Here is a 13,537-nt window from a genome sequence, read left to right as displayed (position 1 = left end):
TTAGAACTCGTCATGAATCCAACTCATCTGACATTGTGTTCTGGGTTTTGGTTGTCTCAAAAGGTAAAATAGAAAAAAATAATTAATGTGTTTATTAATTAAGGTCAGGCTGTGCTTACCTGTGCTCAGGCCCTCCTGTGTGTCAGGCACTATGTCGAGCATGAGAGGAAATGCTCTGATGAGCAAGACCCTTGATTTGTGTAGAAATGAGGGGAGAAGGGCATCTGAGTGGCAGGAGAAAGAGGCCCCTCAGAGCCCATCCATTTTAAATCCCCAGTGAATTCATCCCTTCATTTGTGATGCTATTTATTTATGGATAGGAAGGAGGCACAAGGAAAGAAAACATTTTCAAATATTTACATAAGAGACTCTGGCTTTGAAACCTTCACTTACGTACATTTTGTAGCGCTGGTTTGATCCTTATGTTAAACTGATTGCACGTCAAGCTCTGACAGGACATTTGGGATTCAATTCCAGTGTTGGTGACACAAATGGAGAGAAACCTTAGCGCACACACTGTCTTCTTTTTCTGTCCACGGGAAGAGATACTTTCAAAGAATACGGGGAACGCTAATTCTGGCCAAACTAGGATTGTATGTTGCAAGACGGGAAAGTGTCTGCAAGCCCAGCTGACGATCCCATAGTTTCTTCCAAGGATTACGTGAGTTGAGTTTCCCATTTCAAACCCTGGCTCCAGGTCTGTGGCTTTGTCTTTTAAAGAGAATGCCAGAGCCCAGAAATCCATTTATTCCACGCAGCAGGCAGGGCAGAGCGGCACAGAAGTAGACACTTCCTCGTCGGTGTCCTTCCCTGCAGCTCTTATCCAGGTGTGTAGGGGCACAGAAGGGACCTTATTTTGAGGTAATATCTCAGTGGGGAGTTGTTTTTCAAATGTTCCCTTCTCCGTATACATTATAAAGGGAAACTGTTGGCTTTGCTTTCTTTAATCATAAAAAGCTGGTTGTAACCATTTCAGAACTCCATTACCAAGTAGTTTCTTTAAACAATGACAATTTTGGCAATTGTGCATCTCAGCGTTAACAGACTTGACCCGGTATTCGGATGGAGACTTGGCCAAGAAGCCTCCTTCCTTAATAAGAACCTTGGACCCAAGAATTTCACATCCAGACCCAGGCTGGAGCTGTTGGTTATTTGCTAGCTCCTTGGATTGGAAGAGGAACCCCTCCCCCACCATCACAAAACACCTACCAGCAGATGCACACACAGACACGCACACACACACACTCCTCACCCATACTGTCCTCTCCACTCCATCTTGACGCCAGGGAAGCAGGGAACCTTTAGGACCGGAGACAAGTACAGCATTGGTTGTCTTATTTGGGGATCTCTCTATCTGTATTACCCATCACCAGAGGCTTAATTGTGGAAGGAAAATTTAGCAGGCAGATGGCAAGGTTGGGGAGGCTAATTTACTCCCCAGAGAGAGGGCTTCTGCAAAAGGTAGAGAATCCTGACACTCTCTAAGAGACTCCACAATCTATAGGGTGATGAGGTCACTGTGCCCATGAGACCTTTGCTTATCATGGCCTGAGCACCAGATGAATATTCCAAATAGCTTAAGGGGCGTCCTGTCTGAGGCTGGGTGCAGGGTTCCTAAGGAATGGGACAGGGCCCAGTGGTGAAGGACCCCCAAACTCTTCCAACTCTGATCCCCTGATTTCTCCAGGAGGTACCAGCTTTTAGCTCAGGGAACCTCGGCAGCCAGGAGATTTCTTTTTCCACATGAGAAAGATTCAGCTTGCTAAGTTGCGTCAGTTGTGTCTGACTCTTTGCGACCCTTTGCACTGTAGCCCACAAGGCTCCTCTGTCCATGGGATTGTCCAGGATTTTCCACTTCCAGTAGGAGTGGGCGGCCACTTCCTACTCCAGAGGATCTTCCCACCAAGGAGCAAACCGGCATCTCTTATGTCCCTGCACCAGCAGGTGGGTTCTTCACTACCAGCGCCACCTGGCAAGTCCGGAGCGACTCCGCACTTGCGTCCAGATATGCACCTAGTCAGTCTCTCCGCACAGTCCGCTGCTTTCCTTCATTTCTTCACTCCCCGTTCTCCCCCGATCCAAGTTTTCACAGAGTCTCACAGTGCACCAACTTCCAAACCTCCCTCCAGAAAAAAAGGATAATCTGAAGACTCCTGTATCTATTTAAAAAGTTGAATTAGTCAAGAAAAACCTTCGCATAAAACTCCTCCATTTCAGAGAGCTTCCTTAGTGAAATCTACCAAAGGAAAAATGATACAAACACTTCCAGAAAATTAAAGAGGACGGAACACTTCCTAACTTATTCTTAGAGGCCAGTGTTACCATGATACCAATTCAGACAGAGCCATGACAAAATAAAAAATGAAAACTACATACCAATATCTTTTATGAAACAATGCAAGGGTTCTTAACAAAATTTTTAGAAAAATCAAAATCAACAGTATACAAAATGACACCTCATGGCCAAAAGAGGTTTACCTCAGGAATTTAGGATTGATTTAGCATTTGAAAATCTATCAGTATAATTTACCATACTAATAAACTAGAAAGAAAAAAAGCATGATATCATTCGGACAAAATCTAACATCCATTGCTGATAAACTTTTAGCAAACTAGGAACAGAATGGAACTTCTTCAACCCAATAAAGAACATCTACAAAAGCCCTACAGATTATATCATGCTGCTGCTGCTGCTAAGTCACTTCAGTCATGTCCGACTCTGTGCGACCCCATAGACGGCAGCCCACCAGGCTCCCCCGTCCCTGGGATTCTCCAGGCAAGAACACTGGAGTGGGTTGCCATTTCCTTCTCCAATGCATGAAAGTGAAAAGTGAAGTCACTCAGTCGTGTCCGACTCTTAGCGACCCCATGGACTGCAGCCTACCAGGGTCCTCCATCCATGGGATTTTCCAGGCAAGAGTACTGGAGTAGGGTGCCATCACCTTCTCCAACAGATTATATCATACCAGTTAGTAAAAAGCGGAATGGTTTTCTGCTGAGATCAAGAAAAAGATCAAGATGTCCAGTCTCATAGCTTCTATTCAGTATTGTAATGAAACTTCTAGGCAGTGCATCCAGATTGTAAAGGAAGAAGCAAAATGATTTTCCTTTGCAGATGACATCACTACCTTTGTAGAAAATTTGATGGAATCAGCAGAAAAAGCAACTAGCATTAATAAGTAAGTTAAACACATGTATAGAATAAGATAATATAAAAAATCAAAATCAATTGTACTTCTATATACTAGTAATGAACAATAAAATGTTTTAAAATAGTAATATTTATAATAGCATCAAAAATATTAACTAGTCAGGGACAAGTCTGACAAAAGGTGTGAAAAATCTGTACGATGAAAAAATTCTAAAAATATGTTGCTGAGTGAAATTTAAGTAGACCTAAGTAAGTGGAGAGCTATGCAATGGCACCCCTCTCCAATACTCCTGCCTGGAAAATCCCATGGACAGAGGAACCTGGTAGGCTGCAGTCCCTGGGGTCACTACGAGTCGGACACGACTGAGCGACTTCACTTTCACTTTTCACTTTCATGCATTGGAGAAGGAAATGGCAACCCACTCCACTGTTCTTGCCTGGAGAATCCCAGGGACCGGGGAGCCTGGTGGGCTGCCGTCTATGGGGTCGCACAGAGTCAGACACGACTGAAGCGACTTAGCAGCAGCAGCAGCATACCTTGTTTGTGGATCAGAAGATGCAGTATTATTATGATGTCAATTCTCCCAAAATGTATCTATAGATTCAATGTAAAATCCTGATCCAAATCCCAGCAGACTGTCTTAACTGAAATTTAATAATTCGTGTGGAAACACAGCAGACCTAGAATTGCCAAAATGCCTTTGAAAAAGAAGAGCAAAGTAGAAGGCTAGTGAAAGCTAATTTTAAGGCTTATAAAGTTATGCTAATCAGAACAGTGTGGTATTGGCATAATGGTGGAGAAGCATGTCGGTGTAACAGAGAAGAGTCTAGAGACGGCCTGGCGCATGTGCGGGATAACTAATTCTTCACAAGAGTGCGGGGCAATTCAGTGGAGAGAGAGAGAGTCTGTCAGCAGCTGTTGCAGGGACAACTAGATTGCTATATGTAAAAATAATGACTTTACATCCATATACAGAAACTCATTTAAAACAGATTCAAGTATAAAGTCTAAATGATAAAATGCCTATATAAGAAGAAAATCTTTGTGATCTTGTGTTAGGCAAATATTTCTTAGCTCTGACACCAAAAGGGTAGTCTATTACAAAAAAAAAAAAAACTAATGAATTGGATTTCATAAATATTACAAACACTTATTTGAAAAATGCTGTGACAAGAAAAGAAAGATAAACCACTACTGGGTGAAAATAATTGCAGAGCCCATAACTGAGGAAGCACTTGCACCTGGCACATGGTGGCCTCTCAAAAGTTAATCATGAAAAAGCAAACAACTCAGTAAAAGAACAGGAGAAATATTTGAAGAGATGCTTCACCCAAGAACAGATAAGAAAAGATGCTCAACATCATTAGCTATTTAAAAACTGCAAATTAAAACCACAGTGAGATGACTCTTCAAGTCTGTTAGAATGGCTCATTTAAAAAGAGTGCCCATACCCAATGTTGGTGAGGATGTTGAGCAAATGGAACTTTCAGACACTGCAGGCAGCAGGGAGGAGGACATGGGAAACAGTTTGTCGATTTCTTTAAAAAAAATAATAAACATATACCTACCAAATGATGCAGCCATTTCCTTCCTCGATATTCGCCCAGAAGAAATGAAAGCCTGTGTCCATGAAAAGGCCTGGCACATGAGTGGTCATACAGCTTTATTGGTAATGGGGGTCACCTGACGACAGGCCTCGTGTCCACCAGCACGTCAGTGGACACGCATATGGCATGTGTCCACACAGAAGTCCACTCAGGAATACAGGCATAACCTATGGTCACTCGCTATACGGGCGAATCTCGGAAGAATTACCCTGAATGACAGAGGCCAGGTCAAAAATGATGCACAGTGCAGCGCCCCATTCTTATAAAAGCCGGGATGGCAGACTAATCACTAAGAAAAAACTGCTGGGGCGTGAGGCAGAGTAGGGGGATGGATTACAAATGGCTGCAGGAAAGTGGCGGGGGCGATGCGTGTGTCCATCACGCTCGCTGCAGCGATGGCTCCACGAGTGTATGTATAGATCAGTATGTGCAGTTTATGTTTGTGAATAATATCTCAATATAGGTGTCAAAAAGAAGGAGAAATTGAGATAGAGGGGCAAGAGGAAGAGAAAAACTGAGGGAGAAAAGAAAAGAAGGGAAAATATGTGAAGAAACTATTCTCTCGAGGGTTAGAGTGGATCTGGGCTGGATGGTGCTGAGTAGGTGACTGGAGATCTTCCACCCAGTCTGTCCACTGAAGTCCAGTGAAATCGGTACATCGCTGATGGGAGAGAAGCTGAGACCTAAAGAGGAGAGAGCTTTCATTCCTAGCGGCCGCATCCTTAAGCCTGCGAGGGCTTTTCCAGCATCTTGTGGCCTCTGAAGAGACAGTCCTCTTTACCGCTGTCCGTGACGTGCCCACATCATGGCAGAGAACCCTGAATGCTGAGGGCCTAGCCCAGTTTTCAGCTCCAGTTTCTGCCCTGGTGCTCTCACTCACTAAGCTTTAGCCGCAGCAGGCTTCTCGCTCCTGAAACCAGCCAAACTCCTTTCTGCTTCAGAACCTTTGCATGTGCAGTTCTCGTGCCTGGCTAACGCTCCCCCAAACGCCTATGTCCGTCTAGATCTGTAGGTCTTCAGTAAGTGTTAGCCTGAGGAGGCCTTCCTTCCCTCAACCCCAGACTAGACTTGATCCTTTATGTTGGCCACAAACTTCAGTTTCCCAACCAATACTAATTTGGAATCACAGTGTTGTCTTAATAAAATAAAAGATGAGGTTTGCTCTTTCCACTTCATCTCATTTGCAGAGCGACTCCCCAGCTCCATTCTGTCTGTGAATGCAAGCAAACACCAGCTGCGGGTCCTGCCAGCTGCTATTCCCTACAGTCCTATACACCAGGTCCCGCCACCCTCCCATGACAATGTCACTTCAGCAAACACAGGACTCATAGGACATCACCTGCATCTGCACACTTTGGGACTTGGGGATGTGGAAATTCTCCAGATTCCTTCCTGATTCACAGGGTTTGCAAGCGGGTTGGTGCCCACCACATTACACTTTTGAAATCTGAGAACAGCAACCTCAACCATGAAACACAAACTCAATTCCCGGCTGGAGCTTGTGGGTTCTTCTGGAAAACCCACAGGCTCAGCTTCCCAGCTTTGCCAGGAGTCTGGCTATGAATTACATTTATAGGAATGTTATCACATTATTGAAAAGTAGGAAAGCCCTCCGGTTTTTGTAATCTTGCTGCGAGTGCACTTCTATCTGCTGCCTCTCCCATCTACTTCCAAGCTTCTCAAGCTCTTTAATACCTCCTCCTATTCCTCTCCCAGAGTCACCTCTTAGCTGGAGAATCCGGAACATGGTTCAAATGAAATCACGTCACTAACAGTTATTTCTCTATGTTGATAGCTCTTGGGAGCGGAAAGTTCACCGGGCCAAACAAATGTAAATAACATGTGGATTTGATTTGTTGGACTCTTATCAACAGGGAAGCTGCTGCTTCCTTATAGTTTCTGTAACATCTCTATGTGTTTCCTACAGGACCGCTTTCAAATGAGTGAGAACTCAACTGCTCTTCAAACATCTGTCTTTTTATTGAGATTAATTGATATGTTATATTGTAGGTTTAAGTTACACAGTGTGTTAATTTGATACATTTATACATTGTAATATGATTATCACCATAGTATTAGATAATGCCTCAATCATGTCATACAATTATAATTCCTATTTTGTGGTGGGAACAATTATGATCTAGCTTCATATTTAAAGTGTATAATACAGTATTTTGTTGTCTATAATCACTATGCTGTGTATTCCATTCTCCAGGATGTAATTATCTGTAGTTGCATATTTGTATCCTTCAACAACATCTCAAAACCCATCCTCAAGCTCCTGGTAAGGACCATTCTAAGACTCTCCCTTTCTATAGGTTTAGCTTTTTTTAGGTTACACATATAAGTGATTATTATACAGTATTCGTCCTTCTCTGTATGATTATCTCACTTAGCAAAATGCCTTCAGGAGATTATACATAGATACATCCTCACATCTTCTCTGTCCATTCGTCCATCGAGGGACGCGTTTGTATCTTGACTGTTCTAAATATTGGTGCGATAAGCACGGCAGTGCAGGTATCCTTTCAATATCCTGCTTCCATCTTCTTTGGGTAAATCCCCATAAGTAGGGTTGTTGGGTCATATGCTCTTAAAACTTTGCAAACAGCTTTTTGTTTTAGATTTGAGAGCTATTAAATAGCCCCGAGGTTGAGCTCCCCCTCCTGCCCTGAGTGGCTGCAAAACACACTTGCCCTCCCTCAGACCTCTTCCGCTGGAGTTCCGGGGGCATCAGAGAAGTGGAAGGGCCACAGGCAGCCACTGAAGCTTGCTCTCCTTCATGTGGTGTGTGTCCAGGCCTGCAGAACACCAGCATTCTTCACAGCAGCCATTGGTGCGGTCTCCCTGTGGTTTTTCTGATTTTGATCCCCATCTGACAATCCAGGTCTGCTCTCTTGCCAGAACAAACTGTCTGAGACTAAATCTGACCATGTCACTGGCTGTCTAAAATCTTTCAGGACTTCCTTTTTTCATAGAATAAAGTGGGAGATCCTTACCCAGGAGACCAGATTCTCTAGTCTGGTGCTTAACCCTGATCTCCAGAGACTTCCTGAATTTTTCTTAGGGTCTCTTCCCACTGGTTCTAATGACCTTTTCTTTCCCTGAATAACTACACACTCAGCTTTCAGTATCCAAACATATATCTATATCTCTATATCTGTATCTATATCTGTCCATCTAAATGTCAGGTGCTCCCCCTGGAAGAGGAGAGAAACTCATCAGTGAGAATGAGACTGAGTAGGCAGAAGCCTCTGAGTGGGCAGAGCAGAGACCTGGGGCAGGCTGGGACTCCCCACCTGCCACCTCCTGCTGTGCAACATGGGATGCCTCAGTGAGCTAGGGCTGCCCGAACAACGTGGCACGGACTGGAGACATGAGCGGCAGAGCTTTATTTTCTCACTCTTGTGGAAGTCTGAGATCACGGTGGTGGCAGGTTCAGTCTCTTCTGAGGCCACTCCCCTTGGCGTAGGAGGACGTCTTCTCCCTGCGTCTTCACACGGTCTGCCCCTGTGCCGTCAGGGTCCAGTTTCACCTTCTCGTGAGGGCACCAGTTGTACTGGCTTAGGGTCCATTCTCATGAACTCTTTTTAACTTAACTGCCTCTGTAAAGACTCTGTCTCCAAATAAGATTACATTCTGAAGTACTGGGGGTTAGGATTTCAACATGAATTTTGGAGGGAGGGACACAATTCAGACCATAATGGAGCAGTGTTGGGGGATGGGGTCCTTTCTCTGGTCTCAATTTTATCTCTTCATCTGTAAACACGGGGGTTGGGAGGAGTATAGCAGGTAATCTTGTGTGTCTTTTATAGCTCTAGGTTTTTTTCTGAATTGAAAATCAGGCAACATGAAATGAGAGCTTGAACAAGTAGATTCTTGTGTTTCCCTACAATTATCTGTGTTGCTGTCAGAATCCTCCCTCCACTATTCTTGCATGCACTCGTCACTAAAGACAATTATCTTGAAGAAAGGAACGAGTGTGCTAACCTACCTTCCCCTCTCATGTGAGAGATAGAGGAGAGACTCAGAGATGATGGGAGGTGAAAAATGTCCAGATTTTTAAGTGCTCTGTAAGGCATGGAAGCCAAGGGCTTTCCTGGTGACTCAGATAACAGAGAGTCCACCGGCAATGCATGAGACCCAGGTTCAATCCCTGGGGTCAGGAAGATCCCCTGGAGAAGCGCATGGCAACCCACGGCAACCCACTCCAGTATTCTCGCCTGGAGAATCCCATGGACAGAGATAAGCCTGGCGGGCTACAGTCCACGGGGTCGCAAAGAGTCGGACACGGCTGAGTGACTGACACACACAAGGCACGGGAACTAGCCGGAAGTGAGCTTAGAGAGGAGTGTGAGCAGAGGGAAGAGGGGAACGCGCTGGATTGTATGTCCAGGTCCTAAAAAGACCAGTTAAAGTCCTGTGGCCAAAGAAGAAAGTGGCCACCCAGGAGGGGCTGTGTCTTCTCCCTTCTCCCCTCCAATCTTGCATGTGCCCCCAGCACAAGCCCCTGTCAACATGAGAGAGATGTTTTCCTCTGACTGCTGGGGGATGCTCCTGGGGTACCCAGAGTTGTAGGTTTCCAGGGTGCAGCTCTTTTGGGGGCTCTCTAAGTCTTCTAGCCAGGTGTTTAGGAATGGTAAGCATGTGATGAAAGATGGTGGTGGTTAGCACTTTGGGACAGGAAATAGCTAACATTGCTTTTAAAAGTTTGAAAGAGTCTAGTGTATTTACTTTTGAAACCAGTACATCCTGAAAGACTGGAAGGCAGAGTAACTTGGTGATTTTGGAGACAGATAGACCTCTCCTTCAAGTTTCAGGCCCAACTCTAGAAACATTCTTCTTTAGTGGCCCAGGGATTGAAACCTGTGCCCTGAACCCTATGGACTCTGTCATGAAGAGTCTTCACATGGCCGTATTCACATTAAAAGGCTGCTTATTGATCTTCATCTCTTCAAGCCCTTGTGTGGACAGAGTAAAGAACACTCAGTCGTGGTTAAGATGAAGGAATAGTTAAGTTGTCCCGTGCAGAGCCCTGACCCTCTCCTCACCTGCTGTTCCCTCTGCTGGGGACCTGTCTCCCCATAAACGTCCTTGATTCACTCCCACTCCAGCTTCGAATCTCGGCCTCCAGTGGAAAGTCTTGCTGGCCCTTCTGGGTGTAGATGATCCCCGCTGACTCCACGTCTTCCCCTGGTGTCGCCGCATCTGGCTGTGGAGGTTGCGCACAGATCAGAGTTCACGCTCAGAGTCTCTGTAGATGCCTATTGCGTTACGGCTCTGTTTCCACGGATGGCGGTTTCCACGGATGCTCGTGTCTGGAGCAAGGGGCATCTTGGTGGTGGTGGTGACTTCTCACCCCTCCTTTCAGCTTCATTGAGGTATGACTGACACACATTCTTATATGAGTTTAAGGTGTATAACATAATGACATATATATTGCAAAATGATTGCTGCAATAATTTAGTTAATATCCATCACCTCATAGATTAAAAATATATATATTTTCCCCTGTAATGAGAGCTGTTGGAATCTATTCTCTCAGCAACTTTCAAATACACCATTGTTGCTATTTACTCACTAAGTCGTGTCTGACTCTTTTGTGACCCCATGGACTATAGCCCGCCAGGTGCCTCTGTCCATGGCATTTTCTGGGCAAAAATATTAGAGTGGGTTGCTATTTCCTTCTCCAAGGGATCTTCCCAGCCCCAGAATCAAACCTGCATCTCTTGCATTGCAGGCAGATTCTTTACCAGCGAACCACCAGGGAAGCCCAGACACACCACGTAGCACTGTAACTACAGCCAACATGTTTTCAGTTCAGTTCAGTCGCTCAGTCGTGTCCGACTCTTTGCGACCCCATGAATCGCACCACGCCAGGCCTCCCTGTCCATCACCAACTCCCAGAGTTCACTCAGACTCACGTCCATCGAGTCAGTGATGCCATCCAGCCATCTCATCCTCTGTCGTCCCCTTCTCCTCCTGCCCCCAATCCCTCCCAGCATCAGAGTCTTTTCCAATGAGTCAACTCTTCGCATGAGGTGGCCAAAGGACTGGAGTTTCAGCTTTAGCATCATTCCTTCCAAAGAAATCCCAGGGCTGATCTCCTTCAGAATGGACTGGTTGGATCTCCTTGCAGTCCAAGGGACTCTCAGGAGTCTTCTCCAACACCACAGTTCAAAAGCATCAATTCTTCGGTGCTCAGCCTTCTTCACAGTCCAACTCTCACATCCATACATGACCACAGGAAAAACCATAGCCGTGACTAGACGGACCTTTGTTGGCAAAGTAACGTCTCTGCTTTTTAATATGCTATCTAGGTTGGACATAACTCTCCTTCCAAGGAGTAAGCGTCTTTTAATTTCATGGCTGCAGTCACCATCTGCAGTGATTTTGCAGCCCCCCAAAATAAAGTCTGACACTGTTTCCACTGTTTCCCCATCTATTTCCCATACATCTCCAGTATTTATTTATCCTACCTTTTGACCATCTTCATCTGATTCTCCCACACCACATCCCCCACCTCTGGTAACCACCAATCGGATCTCTTTTCCTATGAGTTTAATTTTTTTTTTAATTCCACATACAAGTGAGGTTATATGGTATTTCTGTCTGTGTCTGACTTATTTCACTTAACATAACGTCCTCAAGGTCCATCTGTGTTCTTGCAAATGGCAGGATTTCCTTCTTTTTTATGGCTTTGTCCGTTCATCTGTCAATGGATATCTGCATTGTTTCCATGCCTTGGCTATTGTAAATAATGCTGCAGTGAACATATGGTTGCAGATACCTCTTTGACATAGTGATTTCATTTCCATCAGATACATACTCAGAATGGAACTGCTGGATCATGGGTGGTTCTCTTTCATCTGCTGAGGAGCCTCCACGCTGCTTTCCATAGGGCTGCACCAATTTGCATCCCACGAGCAGTGCACAAGGGCTCCCTTTTCTCCATATCCTCACTAGCATTTATCTCTAGAAAACCCTTCTAACAGGTGTGAGGTGATATCTTATTATGGTTTAGATTTGTTTTTTCTCGATAATCAATAATGGCAAGCCCTTTTTCATGTACCTGTTGGCCATTTGAATATCTTCTTTGGAAAATATCTTCTCATAAAGATTAACTCGAAATGAATTAAAAACTTAAATGTCAGGCCTGAAACCATAAAACTCCCAGAAGAAAACATAAGGGAAAAGCTCCATGATGAGGGTTTTAGTGATGATTCTTTTGATATGACACCTAAAGCAGAAGCAACAGTAAATAAATAAACAAGTGGGACTACACGGAGCTAAAAGGCTTCTGCAGAGCGAAGGAAACGATCAAGGACATGAAAAGGCAACTTACAGAAAGGGAGAAAACATTTGCAAATCATATATCTGATAAGGGGTTCATATCCAAAATATATAAAGAACTGATACAACTCAATAGCAAAAAAAAAAATTCACAACAATGGCGAAGGCCACCTTGATCTCATTCTAATGACAGTGTCCGTGGGCTGCCTGCAGGGCTGAGTGTACCTCAGGGGATGCTGACAGCTGAGCACTCATCTGTGTTTTCTCTGGACAGTGAGCTCACCGGCCATCAACTATGTCAGAACAGCTCAAAGTGGGGTCCCCAGCTTGAACACGGGGCCTGTCATCCACACAATAAATCAAAGGAATTAGGGAACTCTGGGCAGAGAAAGGAGAGTTTATGGAGGGAATACAGAGACCAGGGATGAGCGAGGGCTTGCTGGGCGGGGCTGGGGGCAGAGAGGGAGGGGGCCGGGACCAGAGAGGGAGGGGCTGGCAGGGCTCTTGAGAGCACGGGCCGTGGGAGCCAGCTGTGTGATGGGTACTCAGTCCAGCGGGTCTTCAACCTGCGGTACTACAGTCTCCTCAGCGCTAAAGAAGGACAAGGATAACACCTATGCCAAGTGGGTACAGGGAAATTTACTGAGTTAACTTCCGAACTGCTTAGAATAGCACCAGGCACAGATATAGCAGGATACAATGTTAAGTGTAAATAAATAAACTAATAAGGAAATGAACATTAACTTGGCAAAATGAAGTTAAGTGTGAGTGGATGAAAAGCGCAGCTGCAACTTGCCCAGAAGAGCCACTGAGGAGACCCAGCAGTGCCCTGGGTTCTCTGGGGCCGTCACAGCCTCCACAGAAGGATGTCAAGTTTCCATTCAAGTGTATCACCAGCGTTCCCTTGGCTTATGGTGCAGATTAACTGGACTCGCCCCAGAGTGAGGAAAACTTAGAGCTTGTGACTGACTGGGGGGTGTTGCTGTGCCAGCCTGGCGGTTCTGGGTCAGCTCTGGCAACGGATGCCCACAGGGCAAGCTGTAATGAAAAGGCTGGGGTGAGTGCAGGGGTTGGGGCTGGGCGCTCCAGTGTAATAAGCACGGCTGCTGCCTTCTCTCTCTTTCTGTGGCGTTCTTCCCGACGCCTGGTGTTACTCATGTGACTTCTGGGTCTCCCACACGAAAAATCCTGTAGCTGGCTCTCCCCTGAACCAAGAAAAGGTAAGTGCCACGTTCACGCAGGCTCCAGTGCTTGTATTTGAGTTGTGGGGTGGAGTAGAAAGAGTCAGATAAACGGTAGAGACAGGCCAGGAAAACTGTGAGATCCCAGAATCAATAGCTGTGGTTGAGGAATCCCCCTTCCACACCCTAGGGATCTGGGACCCCTCCAGGACCTGCCAGGGGACAGCACAGATGCTGGGCAGCCCGCAGGCTCTCTCTTGGGCATGTGTCTCAATGGCTACCATAGAGTCCCCCTCCGCCCCCT

Source organism: Bos indicus, chromosome 28 (genome assembly GCF_029378745.1).
Source record: "Bos indicus isolate NIAB-ARS_2022 breed Sahiwal x Tharparkar chromosome 28, NIAB-ARS_B.indTharparkar_mat_pri_1.0, whole genome shotgun sequence".
NCBI classification, from domain to species: domain Eukaryota; kingdom Metazoa; phylum Chordata; class Mammalia; order Artiodactyla; family Bovidae; genus Bos; species Bos indicus.
This window is presented reverse-complemented; position numbering follows the sequence as displayed.